Here is a 14195-nt window from a genome sequence, read left to right as displayed (position 1 = left end):
CTGAATTGCCGGCCGGCTTTTTTAAAGAGACGGTGCATGAAAACACTATTATTTTTTTTGATAAATCCTTTACACTAAATGACAAGTACAGTAAGCAACACTGTCACTGTACTTCATATATATGTGGCTGACATGTTTCTATCTATCTAATCTATGTGTGAAGCTCTATTCTTTCGGTTCTAAATTGTGGGGTACCGGTGTATGCCGCTGCTGAATTGCCGGCTTTTCATGTTTCACTGTGAGCACTGTTCCCATCGATTTGGGCAATCACTGTAATGCCACAACCACCATGGCTGTGGCATTACAGTGAGTGGCAGGCAATCCCTGCATGATTGGTGCTCTAAATAGCGCCAGACATGCAGGACACGCTTTTGGTGCACGAACAGTTGTCGAACATAACCTCGAACAGCCGAATTTTTTGCAAATCATTCGGGTTCGCCGAACAACTTGAACACCGCCCAAAACAGCTCGAATTTGAGATTGGCGAACAGTTCTAGTCGAACACCGCTCATCTCTAATAATCACCTATGTCAGATCCTGTTCACAGGGCCCACACCACTGTGGAGATATCTATGTATATACTTGAGACTGGAAGGACACTGTAACGGGTCTGGGAGGTGGAACCTCTGAGCACCGATACAAAGGGGCAGTCCTTGTATGGAAGCGGGTGGCTCCCAGGGTAGGCGGGCAGGTAGTCACGGCAAGTGACGGGGACAGTCTCTGGGTAGAAGGGCAGGAGGTCACGGCAAGTGACGGGGACAGTCTCTGGGTAGAAGGGCAGGAGGTCACGGCAAGTGACAGGAACAGTCTCTTGACAGGCGGGTGGTCACGGCAAGTGACGGCTAAGCCTCCAGATAGGCTAGCAGGCGGGTAGCAGGTGGACGCTCCCAGGTGAGTGGGCAAGAGTCTCTGGACAGGCAGGTGGTCACAGCAAGTGATGGCTAAGCCTACAGGTAGGCTAGCAGGCAGGTAGCAGGTGGACGCTCCCAGGTGAGCGGGCAAGAGTCTCTGGACAGGCAGGTGGTCAAAGCACGTGACGGCAGAGCCTCCAGGTAGGCTAGCAGGCAGGTAGCAGGTGGACGCTCCCAGGTTAGCCGGTAAGAGTCTCTGGACAGGCAGGTGGTCACAGCACGTGACGGCAGAGCCTCCAGGTAGGCTAGCAGGCAGGTAGCAGGCGGACGCTCCCAGGTGAGCGGGTAAGAGTCTCTGGACAGGCAGGTGGTCACAGCATGTGACGGCAGAGCTTCCAGGTAGGCTAGCAGGCAGGTAGCAGATGAGCGCTCCCAGGTGAGCGGGTAAGAGTCTCTGGACAGGCAGGTGGTCACAGTACGAGACGGCAGAGCCTCCAGGTAGGCTAGCAGGCAGGTAGCAGATGAGCGCTCCAAGGTGAGCGGGCAATCAGATCCATAGACAGACTGGCAGGGCTGGTAGGCAGACTGTCGGACCGCAGGAATGCAAGTAGATAGATAAGTATCAGGCAGGTATCAAGCAGGAATCTGGCAGGTAACTGGCAGGTAACTGGCAGGTATCTGGCAGGTATCTGGTAACGGGACCTGAGGGCTGAAGCAGAGTGATAGGCTATGCAACAACATTGCTCGGGCACCTCCATTTTGGAGGAGGTGCCTTATGTATGGTGAGGTCCTCCGGCCATTGGCCGGGGACTCCATAGAATGGCGCGCGCGGCCCCTTTAAGAGAGGAGGAGCTTGCGCGCGCCCTAAGCACAGTGGCCGGGAAGCAGCGCGCGCTGCCACCAGAGCGGGAGGAGGATGCCGGGCACGGAGCGGAGAGGTGAGGGGAACAGCGTCCCTGCCTAGCAGGAGGCAGGGACGCCGACGCAAGAGTACCCTTCCCTTTAGGCCCCCCCTTTTTTAGAGCCCAGACAGAAATTTATCAAGGATGAGAGGGGCATGGATGTTCTCTCGGTGCTCCCACATTCTCTCCTCAGGACCAAACCCCTTCCAATCCACTAGAAAAAAGGTCTTTCCTCTTACCCTTTTGGTGGCCAGAATGTTCTCTACCTCAAACTCGTTTTCAGCGGAAACCGTAGCAGGAGGCGTGCCTGTAGACTTGGAAAAAGAGTTAAGTACCACGGGTTTGAGGAGAGATACATGGAAGGAGTTAGGGATCCGCAAGTTGGCCGGGAGTTTCAATTTATAGGCCACTGGGTTGATTTGTTTGATAACTTCCAGTGGGCCGATGAACCGAGGCCCTAACTTGTAGGAAGGAATCTTGAGCCGGACATACTTGGACGAGAGCCAGACTTTATCTCCAGGACGGAATTGTGGAGGATCCAGGCGTTTTTTGTCAGCGTGTCTTTTCATCCGCTCGGACGACTGAAGGAGTACGGATCGGGTACTCTCCCAAATGGAGGAGAATTCGCTAACGAGAGATTCCGCAGCCGGATTGTCCACCGAGGTGGAGACGGGAAATGGGATCCGAGGATGCTGACCGAAGACTACAAAAAACGGGGATTTGGAGGAAGATTCGCTCTCGTGATTATTGTAAGAGAACTCGGCCCATGGTAGGAGATCCACCCAGTCCAAATGGTGGGCATTAATGAAGTGCCGGAGGTAACTGGTCAGGATCTGATTGATCCGCTCCACTTGACCATTGGACTGTGGGTGGTAAGCGGAGGAGAAGTCCAGGGTGACGTCCAGCAGCTTACATGTGGCTCTCCAGAAGCGTGAGGTGAACTGAACCCCACGATCCGACACGATGTGGAGGGGCAGGCCATGGAGACGGAAGATGTGGAGGATAAAGTCTTTAGCCAGCTCGGGTGCAGACGGGAGGCCCGGCAGGGGAATGAAGAGAGACATCTTGGAAAAGCGGTCAGCGACCACCCAAATGACTGTACAACCGGCAGAGACAGGGAGACCCGTTATAAAGTCCATAGCTATATGCTGCCACTGGGCAGCAGGTACTGGAAGAGGAAGGAGACGACCGGCTGTCAGATGTCTCAGAACCTTGTTGCGGGCGCAGGACACACAGGCTGAAGCAAAGTCTATTACGTCCTTGTGCAGGGTAGGCCACCAGTAATGCCGGGTAATAAGCTGGAGGGTCTTTTTCTGACCGGCGTGGCCAGCTAGCTTAGACGAGTGACCCCAGTGTAGGATCTTCTTCCGATCAGGTACTGTTACGAACGTCTTACCGGGAGGGAGACGACTTAGATTCACGGGGGCCACCTGCATTACTCTGGCAGGATCAATGATGTGCTTAGGCTCCTCCTCTAGATCAGACACCAGGAAGGATCGGGACAAGGCGTCAGCTTTGATGTTTTTGTCTGCTGGGCGGAAATGAAGAACGAAATCAAAGCGGGCAAAAAACAAGGACCACCGGGCTTGGCGCGGGTTAAGTCTCTGGGCGCTCTGGAGGTAAGCCAAGTTCTTGTGGTCCGTGTAAATAATTACCGGGTGAAGAGCCCCCTCGAGAAGGTAACGCCACTCCTCCAGCGCCAGTTTAATGGCCAATAACTCTCGGTCTCCTATAGAATAATTGCGCTCAGAAGAGGAGAAGAGTTTGGAGAAGAAGCCGCAAGTTACCATTCTTCCGGAAGACGACTTTTGGGTAAGTACCGCTCCGGCTCCAGAGGAGGAGGCGTCCACTTCCAGGAAGAATTGTTTGTTGCTGTCCGGACGATGCAGCACCGGGGCGGAAGAGAAAGCCTGTTTTAAGGAAAGAAAGGCTTCCTCTGCTTCGGGCGGCCATTCTCTGGGATTAGTGCCCTTACAGGTGAGCGCAGAGATTGGAGCAGTCCGGGAAGAGAAGTGCGGAATGAAGAGGCGGTAGCAGTTGGCGAAGCCCAGGAACCGCTTAATAGTCTTCAACCCTTCTGGTCGGGGCCACTTCTGGATGGCAGACAGTTTCTCAGGATCCATTCGTAGGCCGGTCTGAGAGATTATGTAGCCCAAGAACGGAAGCGAGGTCTGCTCAAAGAGGCACTTCTCATATTTAGCGTAGAGGTGGTTCTGCCTGAGCCTGAGCAGGACCTGACGAACATCCCTCCGGTGAGTGAGAAGATCCGGAGAGAAGACCAAGATGTCGTCCTGGTACACCACTACGCAGGAGTAGAGAAGGTCCCGGAAGATGTCATTGACCAACTCTTGAAAGACGGCGGGAGCGTTACAGAGACCGAAGGGCATTACCAGATATTCATAGTGGCCGTCCCGGGTGTTGAATGCCGTCTTCCATTCATCCCCCTGACGGATCCGGACCAGGTTATACGCCCCACGGAGGACCAGCTTGGTGAAGTTTCTAGCCCCCCTCAGACGGTCAAATAAATCCGGAATGAGCGGAAGGGGGTATTTATTCTTCACCGTGATCTGGTTAAGGCCTCTATAGTCTATACAGGGACGAAGTAAGCCGTCCTTCTTTTTGACGAAGAAGAAGCCTGCTCCCGCCGGGGAGGTCGATTTCCGGATAAATCCCCGGGCCAGATTCTCCTCAATATATTCAGACATGGACCGGGTCTCAGCAGCGGACAAAGGGTAAATACACCCACGGGGAGGAGTAGCGCCGGGCATCAGGTCGATTGGGCAGCCATATGGTCTATGAGGGGGTAATGTCTCTGCCTTCTTTTTATTAAAGACGTCCGCATAAGACCAATAGGGAACCGGAAGACCAGGTAGATTGGCTGGACAGGATGGACGGGAACTAAACAAGTCTTATGGCAGTCCTGTCCTCAGCGACGGACTTCTCCGGTCTGCCAATCAAGCACGGGTGCATGTTTCTGAAGCCAAGGTAGGCCTAGCAAGAGGGCGTGAGAGAGTCCAGGCAGAACATGAAAGAAGATGCTCTCAGAGTGCAGCATTCCCACCTGCAGGGTTATGGATTCGGTGATGAGTTGGATGGGATGTGGTAAGAGGCCCCCATCCACGGCAGCGACAGATAAGGGTACAGCCAGAGGTTTGGTGGGAATGCGGTATTTCTCTACCAGGGACTGAGAAATGAGATTTCCGGCAGCTCCAAAGTCAAGTTGGGCTAGTTCAAAATAACGGTTCTCCCCGCAGATGATAGAAGCCGACAGCAACAGAGATGGAGAGGGTTTACTCTTGTCTAGGATGACCTCTCTGAGCGATCCTAGACACAGGCGTTTCCCGACCTCTCCGGGCAGGAACGGATCCGGTGCTCCTTACTGCCACAGTAGAAGCAGCTCCCCTCGACTCGGCATAACTCTTGTTGGGTCTTGACCATCTTGGTCTGGTCGACCTGCATAGGCTCGGGTGAGTGCGCCTGGGGAGTAGCGGGAGAAGTGACGGATTTCTGAAAAGTAGGGGCTAGACGTGGAAACCTCCTCTCACGGGTGACCTCCTTGGCGGGTTCCTGGAACCGGATGACAATCCGGGTGGCAAGAGTTATTAAGTCGTCGAGAGTGGTAGGAATGTCCCGACCGGCGAGTTCATCTTTAATATGGCCGGACAGACCCTCCCAAAAGACAGACACCAGGGCGTCGTTATCCCAGGCCAGCTCCGAAGCAAGGGTATGGAACCGTATGGCATATTGGCCCACGGTGAGATTTCCTTGATGGAGGCGTAGCAGAGATGATGCGGATGAGGTCTTCTGTCCGGGTTCGTTGAAGAATTTCCGGAAAGCCGTGAGAAAGGCTGGCAGGTTGGACACCAGGGGGTCTCCTCTCTCCCATAGAGGATTTAGCCAAGCCAGTGCCTCCCCCGTGAGATGGGACATGATGAAGGCTACTTTGGACCGGTCAGAGATAAACTGGTGGGACAGGAGTTCAAAGTGCAGGGTGAACTGGTTTATGAAGCCCCGAGCTTGAGCGGGGTCGCCTCCGAAGCGAGGAGGTGCAGAAAGCCGGGGTCCGGGGCAGGATGCCATGGTATTGGTGGGCAGCAGCGCTGCCGGGCTGCGAGTCATGACACTAGCGGTGGTTGCTGGTGGAGCAGTCAGAGTGTCCAGGCGAGAGTTGACATTCCGCAGATGACTCAGGATGGACTCCTGTTGGGACCTCTGACGGGACAGTTCATGACATAGGTCCGAGAGCGAGGGAGCTTGGGTGCCACCGGGTTCCATGGCCCGAGCAAGCTGTAACGGGTCTGGGAGGTGGAACCTCTGAGCAACGATACAAAGGGGCAGTCCTTGTAAGGAAGCGGGTGGCTCCCAGGGTAGGCGGGCAGGTAGTCACGGCAAGTGACGGGGACAGTCTCTGGGTAGCCGACGCTACAGACACCACATGCTCTTCTATATCAGATCATGTTCACCGATATTGTACCGCTGCAGAGACCCAATCACACGATGATTTAAACCAGGTAATAAAACAAGTAAAACAATTTTTTTTACTATTGATAAAGAGCATGATAATTATAAGATCTGAAACTAACAAGATAAACCTCCACTTATATATTGCAATATATGCACACAATCCATATGATCTAAATATTAATAAATGTCAATGATGACCAGCCTATTACATGCAACACGATTAGTTTGATGAATAAAAAGTGCACATAAGTATAACATACATTAAGTGAGTTATTATATAAACTAAAACTTGCAAATTTTTCAAGTGTAATAAAATTTGAGTGAAACGATTATTTGTTCTAAAAATAATGCACAATCTATTTCAAAGTGTGTTACATAACACTTCTATATTGCTAAATAACGTAAATATTCACAGATTGCCCTCATTTCAGTTTACCAATTCTATGAGAAGAAAAACATTTTTTACAAGCCAACATATACAGTAAGACTTAAATATGCCATCCAAGTGAATTGACTATTGCGACCTTACTTAAAAAGTGCGTTGAAAAAAAAATTGAACGACATTTAACCCCTTTACCCACGAGGGTGGTTTGCACATTAATTACCAGGCCACTTTTTACAATTCTAACCACTGTCAATTTATACAGTAATAACTCTGGAATGTTTTAATGGATCCTCCTGATTCTGAGATTTGTTTAATGAAATTTGGTAATTCATGCTAGTGGTAAAATATTTTCGATATCACTTTTTCCGCATTTTTCAAACTTTGAATTTTCAAGCCCTTAAATCAGAGAGATACAGTATGTCACACAAAATAGTTAATAAATTACATTTCCCACATGTCTACTTTACATCAGCACAAATTTGGAACCAATTTTTTTTTTGTTAGGAAGTTATAAGGGTTAAAAGTCGACCAGCAATTTCTTATCTTTCCAACAAAATTTACAAAACCATTTTTTTAGGGACCACATCACATTTGAAGTGACTTTGAGGGGCCTTTATGACAGAAAATACCAAAAATGGACACCATTTTAAAAACTGCACCCCTCAAGGTGCTCAAAACCATATTCAAGAAGTTTATTAACCATTCAGGTGCTCCACAGTAATTTTTAGAATGTGGAAGAAAAAAATAGACATTTAACTTTTTTCACAAAAATTTTATTTTAGGCTCCAATTTTTTTATTTTCGCAAGTGTATCAGGAAAATATGGACCCTAAAATTTGTTGTGCAATTTCTTCTGAGCATGGCGATACCCAATATGTGGGGGAAAACTACTGTTTGGGCACACGGCAGGGTTCGGAAGGGAAGGAGCTCCATTTGACTTTTTGAATATAAAATTTGCTTGAATAATTAGTGGACACCATGTTGCGTTTGGAGAGCCTCTGATGTGCTTAAACAGTGGAAACCCCCCACAAGTGACACCATTTTGGAATTTAGACCCCACGCGGAACTTATCTAGTTGTGTGGTGAGCACCTTGAACCCCCAGGTGCTTCACAGAAGTTCATAACATTGAGCTGTAAAAATAAAATGTTCACATTTTCCCACAAAAATGTTTTCAGCCCCCAATATTGCATTTTCATAAGAGTAACAGGAAAATTGTACCATACCATTTGTTGTGCAATTTCTCCTGAGTAAGCCGATACCCCATATGTTGGAGAAAACCACTGTTTGGGCGCACGGCAGGGTTTGGAAGGGAAGGAGCGCCATTTGACTTTTTGAATGTAAAATTTGCTTGAATAATTAGCATACACCATGTTGCATTTGGAGAGCCCCTGGTGTGCCTAAACAGTGTAAACCGCCCACAAGTGACACCATTTTGGAAACTAGACCCCTCAGGGAACTTATCTAGATGTGTGGTAAGCACCCTGAACCCCCAGGTGCTTCACAGAAGTTTATAACATGGAGAAGTGAAAATTAAAAAATCTAACTTTTTCCACAAAAATGATGTTTAGGCTCAATTTTTTTATTTTCACAATGGTAAGAGGAGATATGGACCCCAAAAACTGTTGTACAATTTCTCCTGAGTACGACGATACCCCATATGTGGAGAAAATAGACTTTTTGGGCGCACGGCAGGGTTTAGAATGGAAGTAGCACTGTGTGACTTTTTGATCGCAAAATTGGCTGGAATTGAGAGCTGATGCCATGTCGTGTTTGGAGAGCCCCTGATGAACCCAAATTGTAGAAACACCCCCACAAGGAACCCCATTTTGGAAACTAGACCCCTCAAGGATTTTATCAAGGGGTATAGTGAACATTGTGAACCCAGAGGTACCACACAGAATTTCATAATATTAGGTCATCATATTGAATAAGTTGTCATTAGTCTTGAGCGCAAGTGCTCGCTGCTTGAGTTTGTATCGGGTACTCAGGTATGCACCATGTATCGCGGGTGCTTGAGTGACATGCTCAAGTCCCCGCCACGCATGCTTCATGGTTGTTAGACACCCAAAAAAAAATGCGGGTATCGCTCGTACATGCAACTTTTTTGGCCACGAAGAATATGGGGCGGAGACTCGAGCATGTCACTCGAGCACCCGATGCAAACTCAAGTAGTGAGCACATGCACTCAACACTGGTTGCCATATAGTCATCATTTATTTTTCTTTACTTTTGAAATTCCAACGCTAGCACAGCCCTAAACCTAGCACAACCCTAACTCTAGCACAACCCTAACCCTAGCAAACCCTAACTCTAGCACAACCCTAACCCTAGCACAACCCTTACCCTAGCACAACCCTAACATTATTTTTTACGCTATTTCTCGTGCGGTATAAGTGATTAGACGACTTTATTCTTTGGGTCGGTGCGATTACAGCGATGCCAGATTCATATCAGGTTTTTATGACTTACACCTGTCACACACTAAAAGACGCTTTTTTTTGCAAAGACTAGTTTTTGCATCGCTATATTTTGACAGCTATAAGTTTTCCATAGTTTGGCATGTGATGGCTTGTTTTTTGCGGGACGAGTTGACATTTTTATTGGTATAATTTTCAGGCACGTGACATTTTTTGATCGCTTTCTATTCCGATTTTTGGGAGTCAGAATAAACAAAAACCAACAATTCAGGATTTATTTATTTTTTATGCTGTTCTGCTTCTGGTAAAATTGATAAGGCAGCTTTATTCTTCAGGTCAGTATGTTTACAGCGGTACCACAATTTTATCTTTTTTCATGTTTTGGCGATTTTACACAATAAAAACTATTTTATAGAAAAAAATATTTTTTTTGTATTGCTTTAATCTGAGAGCAATAACTTTTTTAATTTTCGGCTGATGGAGCTGTGCGATGGCTTGTTTATTGCGTGAAAAGATTACGTTTTCAGTGGTACCATTTTTATTTAAATTCGTCTTTTTAATCGTGTTTTATTCCTTTTTTTGTTTGGCGGTATGATGATAAAGCATCGTTTTTGCTTTGTTTTTTTTTGTTTTTTTTACCATGTTCACTAAAGGGGTTAATGAGTGGGAGAGTTTAATAGGTCAGGTCGTTCCTGATGCGGCGATGCTAAATATGTGTACTTTTATTGGTTTATTTATTTATTTTTCATAATAATATTTATTATGTAATAATACTGTATATTTTTTTTTTTGGGGGATTATTTTTTTCATTTTTTTTATATTTTTACAATTTCTTTTTAATTTGTTTTTCATTTTCTGACATTTTATTTTACTTGTTCACTATGTCCCACTATGGGACTTTCACTGATCGCTTATATAGCATTGAGATGCTGGAGCATCTCTATGCTAAATATATAGCCTGACAGAGCTGTCAAAGTAACTTCTTGCTTCCTGGTGACCTGGATGTTGTCATGACGACATCAGGTCACCATGACAACATCCGGGACCTGACAGAGACAGCGGAGAGGAGGAAAGTAACGGCGCTTACATCCCCTTGCTCCCGGAATGCTGCGATCTACTTTGATTGCATTTTGGTGGTTAATGTGCCAGCAGCTGTGCTTGACTGCTTCTGGCACATAGCACCAGGTGTCATCTGTGACAATCAGCTGACACCCGGCGGCGATTGCCCCGCACCGCTTGTGTGCGGGCACGATCGCATTATGCGTAATAGTACTTAGCTGGTCCATAAGGCCCAGGGTGCAGCTGCGTACTATTATTGACCTCGTCGGAAAGGGGTTAAATGATTGCACATGTCCCACTATCTCCCATTGTTGAGTAATTTCCACCATATCGCAGACATTTTGATAATGTATAATTAACCATTTAAAGACGTAGTCCACCCTTTATAGCATATTATATGCTGGAATTAAAATGGCAGGTAGAGTCTCTACAAAAAAGCAGACAGCAACCACACGGTCATGATGATATTATAAATCCACTATAAATAAACTAGCATGTTAAACCTGGTACTTCTCTGTCAAATGTACTATCATTTGAACAGGTCTACCATAGCCGATAAAATGTATCCGCTGGTATATTTTCCATTAGTGTTTTCGGGTGGCAATATGTGGAGTGAAAGAGTGAGTTGACTGTAGTAGGCTGTGTGTAGACATTCATATGTATACATCCACATTTGTCTATTTCTGACATGAAAGGCAGCTTAATATTTTTTTGTTATAATTGAGGTGTGCCATATACACCTCCAGATCTTCCATTGACCCTTGCAATAAAAATAGAACATCTTCAACAAATCTTACCTATAAATTTACTTGTTCACTATAGACTCTCCCACAGCCCTTGAAAAAGATTTGCATAAAAGTGGCCCATAAGATGCACACATTGCGATTCCCCAGAGTGGTAAATAGAGGGTATCTAAGAAATAAGTTATGCTTCAAAAGAAAATCCAAAGATTACAACACAAACCTACCCAAGTTTCTGTCAACCATGGAGCTGAGAAGAAACTGTTGCACTGCTTCCAATTAGTCTGATTGTCTAATGGATGTGTATAAAGCCTCTACATCACAGTTAACCAGCATAATGTTCTCTTCCAATTGTGGTCTATTCTATTTTCCTCAGAACATATATCTTTGAGGTATGATGGTATTTCTCTTACCAGTGGTGTAGAGTTGAGTTGATAAATCTGCTGAGAGGTTCAGAAAAAGTTATTAACACCTGAAATAATGGTCCATCATGGGGGTTGGGTAAGATTCTTATGAAGTTTTGGTAGCATACTAATTTTTTTTCAGTTATAGGATATTCTGTCACCAGCTAACTTATTGTATATTAATAAAGACCCAATTTTCAACAGTATTTTCCAGTATATTTTGCTATTCAGCTTCATACCTTATTAACAATTAACATTTGCTACCTCATAGTTGTTGTTGTGCTTCTTTCTCATACATGGCTGTTGGTCATATAACTACTTTTTCTCTTTTATCAGATAGTTTTAAAATCACATTAGACATATGGCTTAACGTCCTTAGTGCCACCCACTAGTCTCTTGTTAACTTGTCATATTTGACTGCTTACAGGATTTTCTTTTAAATACTTAATTCTGTGACAATTCTGATAAATATATCAAAGTTAGGCAATGTGGAAAGAGGTGGAGATTTCTGAGGTTTAGGCATAACGGATTTTGGAAAGTTACCTGTGTTGTACTTGTTCTCCTAATAATTCTTCTAATTTTCTGACTGCTGATTGCTCTTCTGGAGTGGATAGTCCCTGATGAGGAACTCCTTTGTGAAATAGATTAAAAAAATATATATTTATTTTGCAAATAATGTAAATCTTTGCTTTGCACCTCTCTTTATTCATGTGTTCAATGTTTTTTCCATATGTCATTTCTCATTATTACACATAACCTCATTTATGGACATCTATGATTTGATTTCTTTGCCTGTGTGGATTGTATGGGTTGTTACCAACATCTGGTAACAACCCATCCATGACAATTTCATGTCAATAGCACCTTTAGAAATATATTTACTTAGAAAATTGATGATGTGTTGAGTACTTTTGCAAAGATGCAAATGCAAAAACTCACAAACACACTATCTCAGAATGACACTGATTTCAGATAGAGATAATGGAATCTTTTGAATTTGTCAGCTTCGGCAAAATGTTCTGCTTGATATACCTCTTAGTTTTCCCAGGATTGTATTGTAAAACTTTTCAAACTCTTTATTGACAACATAACCTTAAAATTCTCATTGAGCTCCACATATCAGGCTATGGATAAATGGATTGTGACTGATGGCAACTAACAGTTTGTTGTCAGTTTAACCCCTTACCGCCGTAGCCTGGTTTCACCTTCCTGACCAGGCTAATATTATAACCGTGTACACACTCAGACACGGTAACAGAAAAAAGGGAAGTTCAACCACTGCATCTACACCCAGCTGGTCCCTATACAGAGTAGAAAGGCCCTAGCCGCATAACAAAAAACACCACCTCAGACGGAACTCCCTAAAAGGTCATTGAGGGGTTTCTCATACCTCCTGAAGAACCAGAGGGGAGGCCACAACACAATGCAAAGAAGGGAAGAGGAAAGTGTGAAGTAAGGTACAAAAACCCATGGTGAGAAACTAAAACAAGTTCATATTGGGTAGAGAAGAAAAGCTAAGAAGAACTAAAATAAAAGGAACTAGTAACCTCCCAGAAACCTAACAGTGGTAAAAGGGAAAGTTGCTGGGAAGGAAAGCCAACAGACTCACTGCAGGAATACAACTGGAGTTTGCCAAATAATGTAATCCTTTAGCTGAATCGCTGGAACTCCTGAACACACATCCACCAAGGGGTATTGCAAGAATAAAAGTACAGTGAAGGGTGAACATTAGTGATGAGCGAGTGTATTCGTTACTATTTGCTACTCGCACGGATAGTACGGTATTCGGGTTACTCGCTATATTGCGAGTATTTGTGTACTCGCCTCTCTATATTCGGATGTCCCGCCCTGCAATTTTGGCGCCTCCTTTGGAGCCACTAAACATGCTGGGCTTCTTAACCAATCACAGTAGTGCCACAGACATCTTGGTTGTGTCATTACTGTGATTGGCTGGCTGCCCAGCATCATAGGGTCTATTTAGGCCCTGCCGACTCCATTTGTGTACATTTCATTCTATAAGCATAGGGAGAGATCGCTAGGGAGAGTGTTTTGGCCTCTTGATAAAACAAAAGCCCTTTGAAGGGCTACCTGCAGTGTATACTAGTTTAGTGTTTAAAGGAGCCGCTCATTAGCTTCATATTATCACAAAAAAATAGCTCTTTTCAGAGCTGAAGACACACAATAAAGTCAGAGTACAGGGAGGGATAGATTGTGTATTAGGTAGGGAGAGGTTAATGTGTTCTTCCAGTGTCCATCTTAAAACAGCTCTTGTCCGAGGCAAAGCAATATCTAATCCAGCATACAGAGTAGTAGCATTTTGTGCTGCCTTTTTTTAAAAGCACCGGTCTATTTTCCCCGCTGTTTTAGGGGTCAGAGCCTGGCTTCTGCTGCCCACATTAGTCCACATAAAAAGGCGGTTGGTGCCCAACACAAAGCAGTAGTCCAAACATTTCCTACTGCCTGCTACCAAGCACGCACCAGCCCATTTTCCCCGCTATTTTTGAGTTGACAGCCTGCCTTTTATCCACATTAGTCCACTTAAATAAGCGTTTAGTGCCCTACACAAAGCAGTAGTCCAAACATTTCCTACTGCCTGCTACCAAGCACGCACTAGGCCATTTTACCGACTATTTTGGCCGTGACAGCTAGCTTGGCTTGTGCCATCAACTGAAAATCTGTCAACCAACCCAAAATGCCAATAAAGCCTGTTGTGAAGGGATGTGGATGTGGTGATGTCAGTGGTGAGCGAGAAGGCACTCAGTCTGTGTGAGATCAGAAGTAGCTTGATGCATCCACTATGTTCCTGTGGAAGCCAGAAGAGCGAGAGCAGATTCTGTCTTGGATAGCAGACAAGGTCTGTACGCATTTGGGAAGCAGCAGCAAATCTTCCAAGACCACACAGTCTACTGTGGATACACAGAAGACTGGGCCAACCAATCCTGAAGCTGGTTCTCCTCCCTCCCACCATTATCA

This window comes from Phyllobates terribilis, unplaced genomic scaffold (assembly GCF_046119375.1).
Source record: "Phyllobates terribilis strain yellow unplaced genomic scaffold, ASM4611937v1 Scaffold_5__5_contigs__length_657084704, whole genome shotgun sequence".
NCBI lineage: Eukaryota > Metazoa > Chordata > Amphibia > Anura > Dendrobatidae > Phyllobates > Phyllobates terribilis.
The sequence above is the reverse complement of the archived record's forward strand: the minus strand, read 5'-3'. Positions refer to the sequence as shown.